At 49.3% G+C, this 12,475-nt stretch overlaps 1 protein-coding gene and 1 pseudogene across 7 annotated transcripts in view; one reads left to right on the top strand and one right to left on the bottom strand.

Moving 5' to 3' along the window:
* Nucleotides 1-12,475, bottom strand: part of EHMT1 (euchromatic histone lysine methyltransferase 1) — a 93,253-nt gene that overhangs the window by 62,010 nt on the left and 18,768 nt on the right. The window lies entirely within an intron of this gene.
* LOC130040971 (uncharacterized) lies at nt 2,575-2,688 on the top strand (annotated as a pseudogene).

Here is a 12,475-nt window from a genome sequence, read left to right as displayed (position 1 = left end):
GGGAACAAGGCAGAGGCAGTGAGCTGAGTCGTCCATGGGCTGGGCTCTGAGCTGGCTGGCTCACTGCAGGTTTAAACTTCTTCCATCTGCATGCTCTTAACAGAGGTCAGTCAAGACTAATCTCCGTTCCAAGGTCCTAGGCTGTGGCCTGGTCACCAGGTTTCCTGGACCAGCCTAGTATCAAGGAGGGCAAGAGCATGGGTGCAGCTGCCCTGGAGCGCTGCCCGCACACCCTCACCATAAGCCCAGCCCTTTGACCTGCTCCCTAGCTGGCCCCTGGGAGCAACTGTGAAGAGCTAAAGCACATGGCTGCCTGCGGGGGGCTCCTGTGGCCCAGCGGTCAGTAGGATGCTGTCGCTCCTGGTTCTCAGCCCTCTGTCCACACACAGGGTTGCCCCCCTACCCAGCTCCCAGCCTCCTAGCATACCTTTTCTTTTTTTTTAGTTTTGGGGTCACACCCAGCAGTGTTTAGGGGTGACTCCCAGCTCTACACTCAGGAATCATTTCTGGCGGTGCTGGAGGAACCCTATGGTATGCCGTGGTTCGAAGCCAGGTGGGTCCCGTGCAAAGCAAGCACCACAAGACTGTCCTCTCTCTCTCTGGCCCAGGACACCTTTATGTGCACCCCGTATGTAAAAGAAGCCAGAGGCTGAGACAGAATACGCCCAAAAAAAGAGCTGCCCCCTCACACCAGAGAAGGAGAGAAAGCTCACAGGAGCACTTGTGAGCTGCGGAGAAGGGAGAGAGTAAGCCTAACGGTAGTAAGTCTGCTCATCAGGGACCTCATGAAGGTCTTCAAACACCTGTGGGAATGCCCCAGAAGCCTTCCCCTCAAGGAGCTCATCCGAAACCACTGCAGCAGGACACTCAGACTAGGGCTCACAAGCTTACCTGCTTGTTTATCAGAACCAAGACACCACCATGTGGTTCAAAGTGTAAGTGCACGTTACTGTACTTCTGGCCTTTTTCAGAATCCCTTCAAGAAACCCACATCAGGGGCTGGAGCCAGTCTTGCCTTGTACTCAGACAAACCAGGTTTAATCCCCAGCACCTCATATGGGCCCCCAAGGGCTAGCAGAAGTGATCCTGAGGGCTCAAAGAGTAAGTCCTTGGGGCTGGAGTGATAGCACGGCAGGCAGGGCATTTGCCTTGCACGCGGCCGACCCAGGTTCGACTCCCAGCATCCCATGTGGTCCCCTGAGCACTGCCAGGAGTAACCCCTGAGCATCACCAGGTGTGACCCCCCCCAAAAAAAAAAAGAAGTCCTGAGCAACAATGGGTGTGTTCTTCCCTCAAAAGAGTAAATAAAAATAAATATATCTATATATTGAGGGCTGGAGCAATAATACGGTGGGGTAGGGTGCTTGCCTTGCACATAGCCAACCCAGGTCTGATCCCCGGCACCCTATATGGTTTCCCGAACCTACAGGGAGTGATTCCTGGGTGCAAAGCATATCTGGTGAGCTATGGCCATTAAAAAAAAAAAAAAAAGCAGGAGTTTTTTAAAAAGAACTAGTATTGTAATCAGGGTTAGAGAGCTAATGCATGTGCCTTAGATGTGGCCAACCCCAGTTTAACCCCTGAGGCTGTCAGGTCCCTAAGTATCACTCAGCAGGCCGGATTCCCTCCCAGTCCCCAGACCCACTGCTGGGTCTGGCACCAGAGCCCTCTGAGCACTGCTGAGGGGGCCCAGGCCCAGGCCCAGGCCCCACACACACGGCCTGAGCAGTACCACCATCCTGGGCCACTGCACTGAATTACCAGCCCAACTGATGAGGTTCTGAGAGGAAGCTCAGACCCCTGAGCACTGCCTCACAGGTCCCCAAGAAAGATTTAGTTGAATACTGCATCCTGAAACTTTACTGCAAGCAAGTCTGTACATCACAATACTTTTAATAAAAAGTTAAAATTAGAAAAAAAAATCAGTACAATCCAATGAACTGGCTATGGGGGAAGAGCCATGGCTGACAGGCTGGGCAGGGACCCTACATAGGAGCCCAGCAAGGGACTCGACAACATACAGTTCACGTGCTGCAGGGATAATCCCCAAGCACACAGCTGGGACCACACACCACCACAGGGAACCCCCAAACCTAATAAGAAAAGCCAAACACTGAGACTTTTGAAGTGTGTGGCACTAAACCATAGATAGAAGTGAGGAGGGGTTGCGTGAGGGGTCTAAGCTGGTAAGGGGCTCCTCCACCCTCCGCTGAAGAGTGAGAAGTCGTCCGGGGCTTCAGGAAGGTGTTGTGCACCCCAAAGGGAGGTTTCTGGGGGCTGAGATTATCTACCACATCAGACACTAAAACAGGACTAGAGCAATAGCACAGCAGGTTTGCTTTGCTCATGGACGACGCAGGTTCGATCCCCTAAGTAATTCCTTACTTAGTGCATAGCCAGGGAGTAATTCCTTAGTGCATAGCCAGGAGTAACCCCTGAGCATCACCATGTGTGGGCCAAAAGGGAAAAAAAAGAACAAAACAGAAAATAGCACAGTATCCTCTTCCTTCTGAAAAATGACAGCCCCGTTTAATATAGACATAAATGAAACATCTCTGTGAAGCAGCACTTTCTATAGCTTCTGGGACTTTTGGTTAAGATCAAGTGTAGTATCTGAGCTTATCGGTTTGGTGTCTGATATGACATCATACCACATGGATTTCTGGATGTGGGAAGTCAAGAGCCCTCTCATAGACCCTGGCCGTGGTTCCCATGTTAGGAACTGCTTGGGACAGACAATGGTAACAGTCTCCCAGGGCTTCCTGACCTCAGCGGATGCCTGATCTATAGCCACACATCAGGCTGACAGTTATCTTATCTGGCCTTAGCTATAGTAACCTCCAGGATGCAGATATGCAAATGTAAAGCTCAGGATGCACCTACTTCCATAAGACCCTTTTGATGTACAAATGTTTACCTTGAATGTTAGCTCTTGTTGCTGACTTTACCATGTATGGTTATACTGCTTCTGCTCCTGACTGGGCTGCCCCAGACCCCATATAAACAGTCTGTAGCCCCCAATAAAGTGCTGTCCCTTTTTCTATCTCTAAACTATACTGTCTCTTGTGTCTTGTGTTCATTCGGTCGGTCCTTCCCTGCACCTACGGATCCTAGGGCCACCTCCACGGGCCGGAGAGTGGTTTTGGGGGCCCTCCGCATCTGGAGCCTGGAAATGGGACAGGAGCTTGCTCCATCCACTGCATAGGTCCACTCCACATGTCCACTCCATGCATGGACAGAACATAGAGTGCATCCAGGAACAGTGCAACCTCTCTGGGGAAGGACCTGAGCACTGTCAGGTGTGGCACAAAAAGAAAAACAAAGCAAACTTTTCTGGAAACAACACTGAGACAAGAGCAGCCTGAGCTGGCTCTGTGGCAGGACTCTGGGCAAAGTATTCTCTCACGTGACTACAGTGCCCTCCTACAAGGAGCAGGTGCTACCTCAGGGCAGGGGGCCCAACATCAGATCCTGTCCACTGGGAACTGGCAGGACACACATCCCTCATTCTTACCTTAGTAATGTACATGCATCAGGGGTGTCCAACTGCAAACAGGTAAGAACTTTCAAGAATTCTTTACTGTAAAACTAATGCTCATTATTAAAAATTTACCTTCCTACGATACAGAACATCCAAGGGCTCTGCAGCACCTCCTCCTGACTCCACACAACAGGACAAGCACACAAACTGCACTTTCACCAGAACCAAGGACCCCTAAGGAACCTAACTATCCATGGCCGGAGCGACAGCACAGCAGATAAGGGTGCATGCCTTGCACACAGCTGACCTGGGTTCAATCCTTGGGACCACCAATGGTCCCCCAAGCCCCACCAGGAGTAATCCCATGCACAAAGCCAGGAGTAATCTCTGAGCACCACCTGTGGCCCAAAAACAAATCAAAGGGAAAAAAGAATAGAAACAGAAAATTCAGGCCCAAGAAGAGGGTTCAGAAGGTTGAACACGTTTTGCACATGGAAAGCTTGATCTGATCACAAGTATCATGCAATCACCTGAGCACTGAGCTGGGAGAGGCCCCCACGCACCACTAGGTGTGCCCAGAAACAAAAAGCAAAACTTCAGGAGGGCTAGAGCAATGGCAGGACACTTGCCTTGCATTTGGCAGAGCAGAGTTTGATTCCCCAGCACCCCATATGGTCCTCCAAACTCTGCCAGAAATCATCCCTGAGCAGAGCCAGAATTAAGCCCTGAGCGCATCATCAGGTGTGATGAAAAATAACAAAAATTTGGAAAAAAAAAACTGAAAGGAAAGGAAATCTCCTGAACACCCATCCACAGACACAGCCAAGATTTCACACAATGATTGAGCCGGGGATAAACAAAAAGGACCAGAAATGTTCCTCTCCACTTGTAAGACCCCTACCCACAGGCAGAGAGGACAGACACACTCTTTCTGGCTCTGGGAAGAGGGGGTGGGGCCCAAATCCGGGTCTGCAGAGTAAGGACCACAACAAGCCTAGGGATATGGTCCCACAAAAGCACCTTTGGGGCTTTATTAGACAAACACCTCTTTGACCTACAGTTACAAAACTTTCGTGTTTGTGCTTCAGTCATCACTGATCGAACACCCATCCCTCTCAATGTACATTTTCCACCACCGCTGTGCCCAGTATCCCTTCCCCCACCCATCTCACCCCTCCCCGTCTCTACGGCAGACAATTTCCCTCTTTCTCTCTACTGAGGGGTATTATACAAACACCTCTTGCTACAGGTGCTATGACCCTGCTTGGAAGGTCCCTCAGAACCACTAGCCCCAGCATACCATTTCCCAGATCCACCATTAGAGGGTGAGCAGCAGAGCGACTTCCCCATTTTCCCTCCCCTCTCCCCTCCCGTGGCCACCCCCCAGGCCCAGGAGCCCAGACCTTCCCACCCTTTGCTCCAGAGCAGGCTCTAGTGCTCCATTCATAAGAAAAGCACTTGGTCCCTCATGAGGTGCACTCCAGTGCCCTTCCCTTCTCTCAGTTCCTCTGTGTGGAGGTCCAGTGGAGGCTGGGGGGCTGCCTTTCCCACTGCTCTACCTCTCCAGGCCCGTTTTCTATGGCACAGTTCCCTGAACACAGGACACAGTCTCCCTGAACACGCAGCACCCTGTGCACCTGGTGCAGCTCTCTCCTGCAACACTGCCCCAGCATGGCGTCACCTCCAGGAGAGCAGGCCCTGGAAGGGGAGAGAAAATGCTGCTCAGCAGAGGCTCAGTTCTGCCTCCAGACACCTCCAAGTAGGAGAAAAAATACTGGTTTGTCAGCAGATCTGGAAACTCCCCCATTCTAGGTTCTAACTTCCAGCGGTGCGGGCCACTCCCACACACCTCAGGGCCAGACATCCAAAGGGAACTTGCAGTGGGTGGGACACCCAGTCACAAACAGGTGGGCTACTTAAGGATAGCAGAGAATGGTAGGGAAGAGGTGGTGCTGGCAGGGCTGTCCTCTGGGACTTGTTCAGTGGCCCGTCCCCAGCACTAATGAGAATCTCTGTAGAGGTGCCTCCAGGGACTGGAACGACAGGACAGCAATCAGGACGTTTGCCTTGCACACAGTGGATCCGGGTTTAATCCCCAGCATCCCATATGGTCCCCGGAGCACCACCAGTGATTCCTATGTGCAGAGCCAGGAGCCTGGGCATCTCTGGGTATGATCCAAACAGAAAAAGAGAAAAAAAAAAGAGGAGGTGGCTCCAGGAAGGCCCACTCCACAGCTGGTGGGCCCTGACAGCTCAAAGCAATGACATGCCTCAAAAAAATCCATGCTGGTGCTGGGAAATGTACACTAGTAAAGGGATCATTTGATCACTTGACTTCCCGTTAATCGTCGATTTGCTCGAGCGGGCGCCAGTAACGTCTCCATTTGTCCCTGCCGCGTGCTAGCGTAGCCCAATGGCATCTGTTCGCTCTAGGAACACGAAGAGCCTCAAACCGATCATTCATGATCTTGATGAAGAAGTCTGACCATCTGGTAGGTGGGCGGCCATGCGGTCTTTTGACATCCCATTGAATCCAATCGGTAACAGCTCTAGTCCAGCGGTCATCTTTAAATCTCATTACATGACCAGCCCATCTGATTTTTGACACCTTGGCAAACGAGACAGCGTCCCTGATTCTTGATCGTCGCCGGATGTCGGAACTCTGGATTCTTTCTCTCATTTGAGTGAAACGTGATATTCCAAGCATAGCTCTTTCAATTCCTCTTTGGGAGACCCGAATAGCGTTCTCATCCTGTTTGCGTAGGGCCCAGGTCTCTGAGGCATATGTTAATGCAGGAAGAACAGTGGAATCAAAGAGATGTGCCCTGAGCCGGAGGTTCTTCATCCTCTTAGCTATTTCTTCGATGCTCTTGAAGGCGTTCCAAGCCGCTCTCTTCCTCCTGCGCAGCTCGGGTGCCAGGTCATTTGTCATGTTGACTTCTCGACCTAGGTACACATAGCTGTTGCATTCGGAGATGGTCGTTCCGTTGAGAGCAAATGGGGCGTTAGGAACGAGGCTGTTTCTCATAAACATTGTCTTCGTTAAGATTCAGCTGTAGTCTTACCTTTCCACACTCACGGTCAAAGTTGGCCAGCATTTGTGCCGCTTGGCTGATGTTTGGTGTTATTAAAACAATGTCATCAGCAAAGCGGAGGTGGTGTAGTTGCCGACCATCTATCTTCACTCCCATTCCTTCCCATTCCAGTTGTCGCATGATGTTCTCGAGGGTGGCACTGAAGAGTTTTGGTGAAATGGTATCACCCTGCCGAACCCCTCTCTTGACATCAACGATCACTTCTTTGTAGAATGGTGAGATCCTGGTAGTGAATCCGCAATACAGCTCATGGAGGATCCTGATGTATTGGGCTTGAATGCCCTGATTGGCTAGGGCTTCAATGACCGCTTCCGTCTCAACAGAATCAAAGGCCTTCTTTAAATCAATGAACGTTAAACAGAGCAGCATCTTGAACTCCCGAATAAGCTCAAGAGTTTTTGAAGACAGGCTTTTTTTGTGGCTATCTCTCTCTTGGCGTTCCTCGCACACTCATGGAGGTGCTTAACCAGTCGATCGTATTCCTCCTCAATGTTGTCAACAATGGCATCTTCCCATGTTGCCGCAATAGTGCCAAAGAGCTCCCAGTTGGTGGTCGTTCTGGGAGTTCTCTTCTTAAACTTTGCAGCCCTTTCTCCCCGCTCTGTGAAGTAGAATTTTGCACGAAGGAGACGGTGGTCCGATCCCGTCTGGAATTTTGGGACAACAGTGACATCGGTCAGGCAAAACCGTCGATTGAATATGATGTGGTCTATTTCGTTGTGGAATCATCCACCGGGAGATTCCCATGTCCAACGTTTAGATTCGGCCTTTAGTAGAGGGATGGGTGTTGGAATATTGTATGACTGAAATCTAATCATGGTCTATGTCACAGTGATTCAATAAAAAAGTTTAAAAAAAAATCCATGCTCTCAGATTTTCTAGTTTTGTGGGGGTTTGGGAAAGGTTTTTATTTATTTGCTCTGTGATGCCAGAAACCAAACCCACAAAAATGCATGGTGGAGTCACTCCCCCATGCCAACAACTCACATCCTCAGAGGGAACCAGGCCAAGTTCACTACCTGTTCTCACCCTGACAGTGGAGAGGCTTCTCTATAATGACCCCCCACAATGAGTATCACTACAGCTCATAGTGACCATCAGTGTAGCTCACCCCATGGTAACCACCAATACAGCTCACCCCCCACAGTGCCATCAGTACAGCTCACCCCGCCAGAAACCATAGGTACAGCTTACCCTACAGTGACCATCAGTACCTCTCTCAAGATTGCTTCTTTGAAGGTCTCTCTCTATGGATAAGCTTTGCCTAAAAAGAATAATACATCACTGACAGGGGTCTTGGGATCCCCTGAGCACTACTTCGGAGGACTCCCCCTGCCCAAATAAAAATACTAGTCCCTGTAACTCTAGAAGAGGGATCTGAGGTCAAGTAAGAGACTCACCTCAGAGGTGCCAAGAAGACTCAGAGACCTGGGGCACATGCTCTTCTGTTCTGCTTCTGGGTTAGAGGGCCATTCCCAGATGTGCTCAAGGCTTACTCCCGGCTGGCTGAGGAGATCATGCACAGTGCCAGGGATCGACCTGAGGCAGATGTGTGCAAGGCAAGCTCCTGAAGCCAGTTCTCTCTCTCTCTGGCTCCTGGGGCACATACTTTGCAACACCAGGGGTCAGTCCTGCACACAGAGCCAGAGACAACCCCCAAATACTCGTGTGGCCCTCTTTAAAAAAGAATAAAGAAAAAAGGAAAGGAGCAATAGTACAGTGGGTAGGGAGTTTGCCCTGCATGCAGACGATCTGGATTAGATACCCAGCATCCCATATTGTCCCCAGAGCACCGCCAGGAGTGATTTCTGAGTGTAGAGCCAGCAGAGAAAACTGAGCACTACCGGGTGTGGCTCAAACACAAAAACAGAAAGAAGGAAAGAAGGAAGAGGCCAGGGCAATAGCACAGTGGGTAGGGCATTGCCTCGCATGTGGCAAACCCAGGTTCTATCCCCAACATCCCATATGGTCCCCTGAGCACTGCCAGGAGTAATTCCTGAGTGCATAAGCCAGGAGTAACCCCTGCATCGCCAGGTGTGACCCAAAAAGCAAAAATAAATAAATAAAATTTTGAGACTAGAGGCCAGAGATAGTACAGTGGGTACTTGCATATAGGATAAGTGCAAGGCAAGCATCTATCCACTGTACCATTTCTTCTGAACCTGAAATAGGTATTTTAATGCTCATTTTCTAATTTTTTTGTTAGACTGTTCATTGTTTTTTTGGGGGGAGAGGGGGTCACACTCGGCAATGTTCAGGGTTTATTCCTGGTTCTGTACTCAGAAATCACTGGTAGTGCTCAGGGGACCACATGGGATGTCAGCTGCATGCAAGGCAAACACCTCACTGACTAGACTAGACTAGACTATACTGTACTATCACTCTGGCCACACGTTAGACTGTTCTTTATGTTTGTTTTCCTGTGTGCATCTGACCCGGGTTCAATCCCCAGCATCCCCTGATCACCTCCAGGAGTGATTCGTGAGTGCAGACCAAGAAATAAAAATCTGAGACTAGGGCTGGAGCAACAGCTGACCTGGGTTTGATCCCCAACACCCCTGTGGTGCCCCAAGCCTGCCAACAGTGGGGTCACTCCTGGCCCCGAGTACACCGGATGTAGTCCAAAAACAAAAACAATCTAGGGTCCAGAGAGAGCACAACATAAGGCCTGTATCCCACCAAAGCCGATTTAAATCCCAGGCACCACATATGGTCCCCCAGGCACTGCTGGGAATGACCTCTGAGCACAATCAGGAATAAGCCCTGAACATTCTGGGTATGGTCCAAGAAAAAGACAAACAATCTGAGAGCAGGGGGCTGGCCAGAAAGCTGAAAGACAGGTCGCTGTGTTCAAACTCCAGTACAGCATGGTCCCCCAGCACCACTGGGAGAATCCACAAATACTGTGGCAATAGGCCCCCAACACTGCCAGGCATGTCTGTATACCCTGGGGGCCCAAAAACACACAGCAGAAATACCATCGGCACTTCTATGTTCATTGCAGCACTATTCACAATAGCCAGAATCTGGAAACAACCAATGTGCTGGAGAACAGATGACTGGTTAAAGAAACTATAGTACATCTACACAATGTTACACAGCTGTTAGGAAAAATGAAGTCATGAAATTCACTTATAAATGGGAGGACATCAAAAGTATCATGCTGAGCAAAATGAGTCAGAAGTCAAGGGACAGACATCAAAAGACTGCTGTGTATTCAAAAGGCCGGCGGCGCTCTATCTCTCCTGCCGCCTGCGTTCGGTGGTCTCGGACCGCTTCCCTCACCCCGGGGAGACCGCCGGCGAGGTAGGTGAAGGAAGGAACAAGGGCCAGGCTGGTCGGTATCAAATGTAGTTTATTCCAATCTTTACTCCCCTTCTGCTTCTCTCTCTCAAGCCTGAGCCCCTCTCACTTGTGACTCTGCCTTCTGGAGCCCAAGCCCACTCCGAGCTTACAGTCTTAGTTTATATAGCAATCACGTAGGGTGGTGACACGAAGGTGGGCTGAACAGTAACAAATCAACAAAGAGAGGTAAGCAAAGAGAGCTAAGACCACTCCTCCAGGAGATTAACTCAAGGATAAAATCTCATCTAAAGAGATTACTCCATGGTGTGAGATGACAGCTCATTGTTGTTTTGATCTGCATCTCCCTGATGATTAATGATGTAGAGCATTTTCTCATGTGCCTTTTTGCCATTTGGATTTCCTGAGAAAGTTTCTTTTCGTCACCCCATTTTTTGATCGGGTTAGATGTTTTCTTCTTGTGGCGTTCAACCAGTACTTAGTATATCCTTGATATCAACACTTCGTCAGATGTATATTGGGCAAATATCCTTTCCCATTCCCTAGACTGTCTCTGTATTTTGGTCACTGTTTCTTTTGAGGTGCTTCTTAGTTTAAGATAGTCCCATTTGTCTATCTCTGTTTTCACTTGCTTGGCCAGTAGCATGACATCTTTGAAGATACTATTAGCTTCAATGTCATGGAGGGTTTTGCCAACTTTGTCTTCAATGTACCTTATGGATTCTGGTCTAATGTTGAGGTCTTTTTCAATTAGCAGCTGGGACTACAGCACAGCGGTAGGGCGTTTGCCCAGCATGCAGCCAACGTGGCCAACCCGAGTTCGATTCCTCCGCCCCTCTCGGAGAGCCCGGCAAGCTACCGAGAGTTATCTCGCCCTCACGGCAGAGCCTGGCAAGCTACCCGTGACGTACTCGATATGCCAAACACAGTAACAAGTCTCATGATGGAGACGTTACTGGGCCCGCTCGAGCAAAATCAATGAACAACGGGAGGACCGTGACCGTTGAGGTCTTTAATCCATTTTGACCTTACTTTTGTACATGGTGTTAGGCAGAGATCTGAGCCCATTTTTTTGCATGCAGCCGTCTAGTTTTGCCAGCACAATTTGTTAAAGAGGCTTTCCTTACTTCACTTCACATTTCTTGCTCCTTTATCAAAGATTAGATGATCATATGTTTGAGGGGAGATGTCAGTATATTCAACCCTGTTCCCGAGAACAGGTGACTGATTAAAGAAACTTTGGTACATCTACACAGTGGAGTACTATGTAACTGTTAGAAAAGATGAAGTCATGAAATTTGCATACAAGTGGTACTACATGGAAAGTATCATGCTAAGCGAAATGAGTCAGAAAGAGAGGGACAGACATAGAAAGACTGCACTCATCTGGGGAACATAAAGAAACACAATAGGAGACTAACACCCAAGAATAGCCGAGATAAGTATCAGGAGGTTTACTCCATGGCTTGGGGGCCAGCCGCACATGCTAGGGGAAAAGACAGCTCAGATAGAGAAGGGAGCACCAAAATAAAGGGTGTTAGGAGGATCCTCCCAGGATGGGCGGTAAGTGCTGAGAGTAGACTATAGACCAAACATGATTGCCACTCAATACCTCTTTTGCAAACCACAGCACCCAAAAGGAGAGAGAGAACAAAAGGGAATGCTGGGATCAGTGGTGGTGGAGAATGGGCACTGGTGGAGGGATGGGTACTTGATCATTGTATAATTGAAACCGAAGCACAAAAATTTGTAAGTCTACAACTGTACCTCATGGTGTTTCACTAATAAAAATATTAAAAAAAAAAAAAAATTACTCCAGAGAGACAGCATAGTGGGCAGGGCGTTTACCTTGCACACGGCCAATCTGGGTTCAATCCCCAGCCTCCCATATGGTCCCCCAAGCACCGCGAGGAGTACTTCCTGAGTGCAGAGCCAGGAATAACCCCTGAGCATCGCTGGGTGTGACCAAAAAAGGAAAAAAAAAAGAGAGAGCGAGAGAGACTACTACAGATTACTAGGAAATCTGCTCAAGGGTGGGATCCCAAGTGGGTGTGTTCTTTCCTCATGCTAGTAATCCACTTAGAGTTGTAGAAAATCTACTTCTAATACTTCTAGCAATGTAATTCTGTATGAGCACAGTAAGAGATACAAACTTAAACTTAAGGTCTGGTTCTTCCTGAGGACATCTCACTATAAGGTAAAGGTAAAGGCCCTCCCGTTGATCGTCGATTTGCTCGAGCGGGCCCAGTAACGTCTCCATTGGAGACTTTGTTGTTACTGTGTCTGGCATATCGAATACTCTCAGTAGCTTGCCGGGCTCTCCGAGAGGGGCGGAGGAATCGAACTCGGGTCTCACTATATATTCCACAGTATTATATATACATGGGCTGGAGCGATAGCATAGCAGTAGGGCGTTTGCCTTGCAAGCAGCCAGTCCGGCTGAGCCGGGTTCAATTCCTCTGCCCCTCTCGCAGAGCCTGGCAAGCTACCAAGAGTATCTTGCCCGCACGGCAAAGCCTGGTAAGCTACCCGTGAGGTATTATTCAATATGCCAAAACAATAACAACAAGCCTCAAAATGGAGATGTTACTGGGCC

The sequence above is a fragment of the Sorex fumeus genome, unplaced genomic scaffold (genome assembly GCF_029834395.1).
Source record: "Sorex fumeus unplaced genomic scaffold, SorFum_2.1 ptg000095l, whole genome shotgun sequence".
Lineage (NCBI taxonomy): Eukaryota > Metazoa > Chordata > Mammalia > Eulipotyphla > Soricidae > Sorex > Sorex fumeus.
The sequence above is the reverse complement of the archived record's forward strand: the minus strand, read 5'-3'. Positions and strand labels throughout refer to the sequence as shown.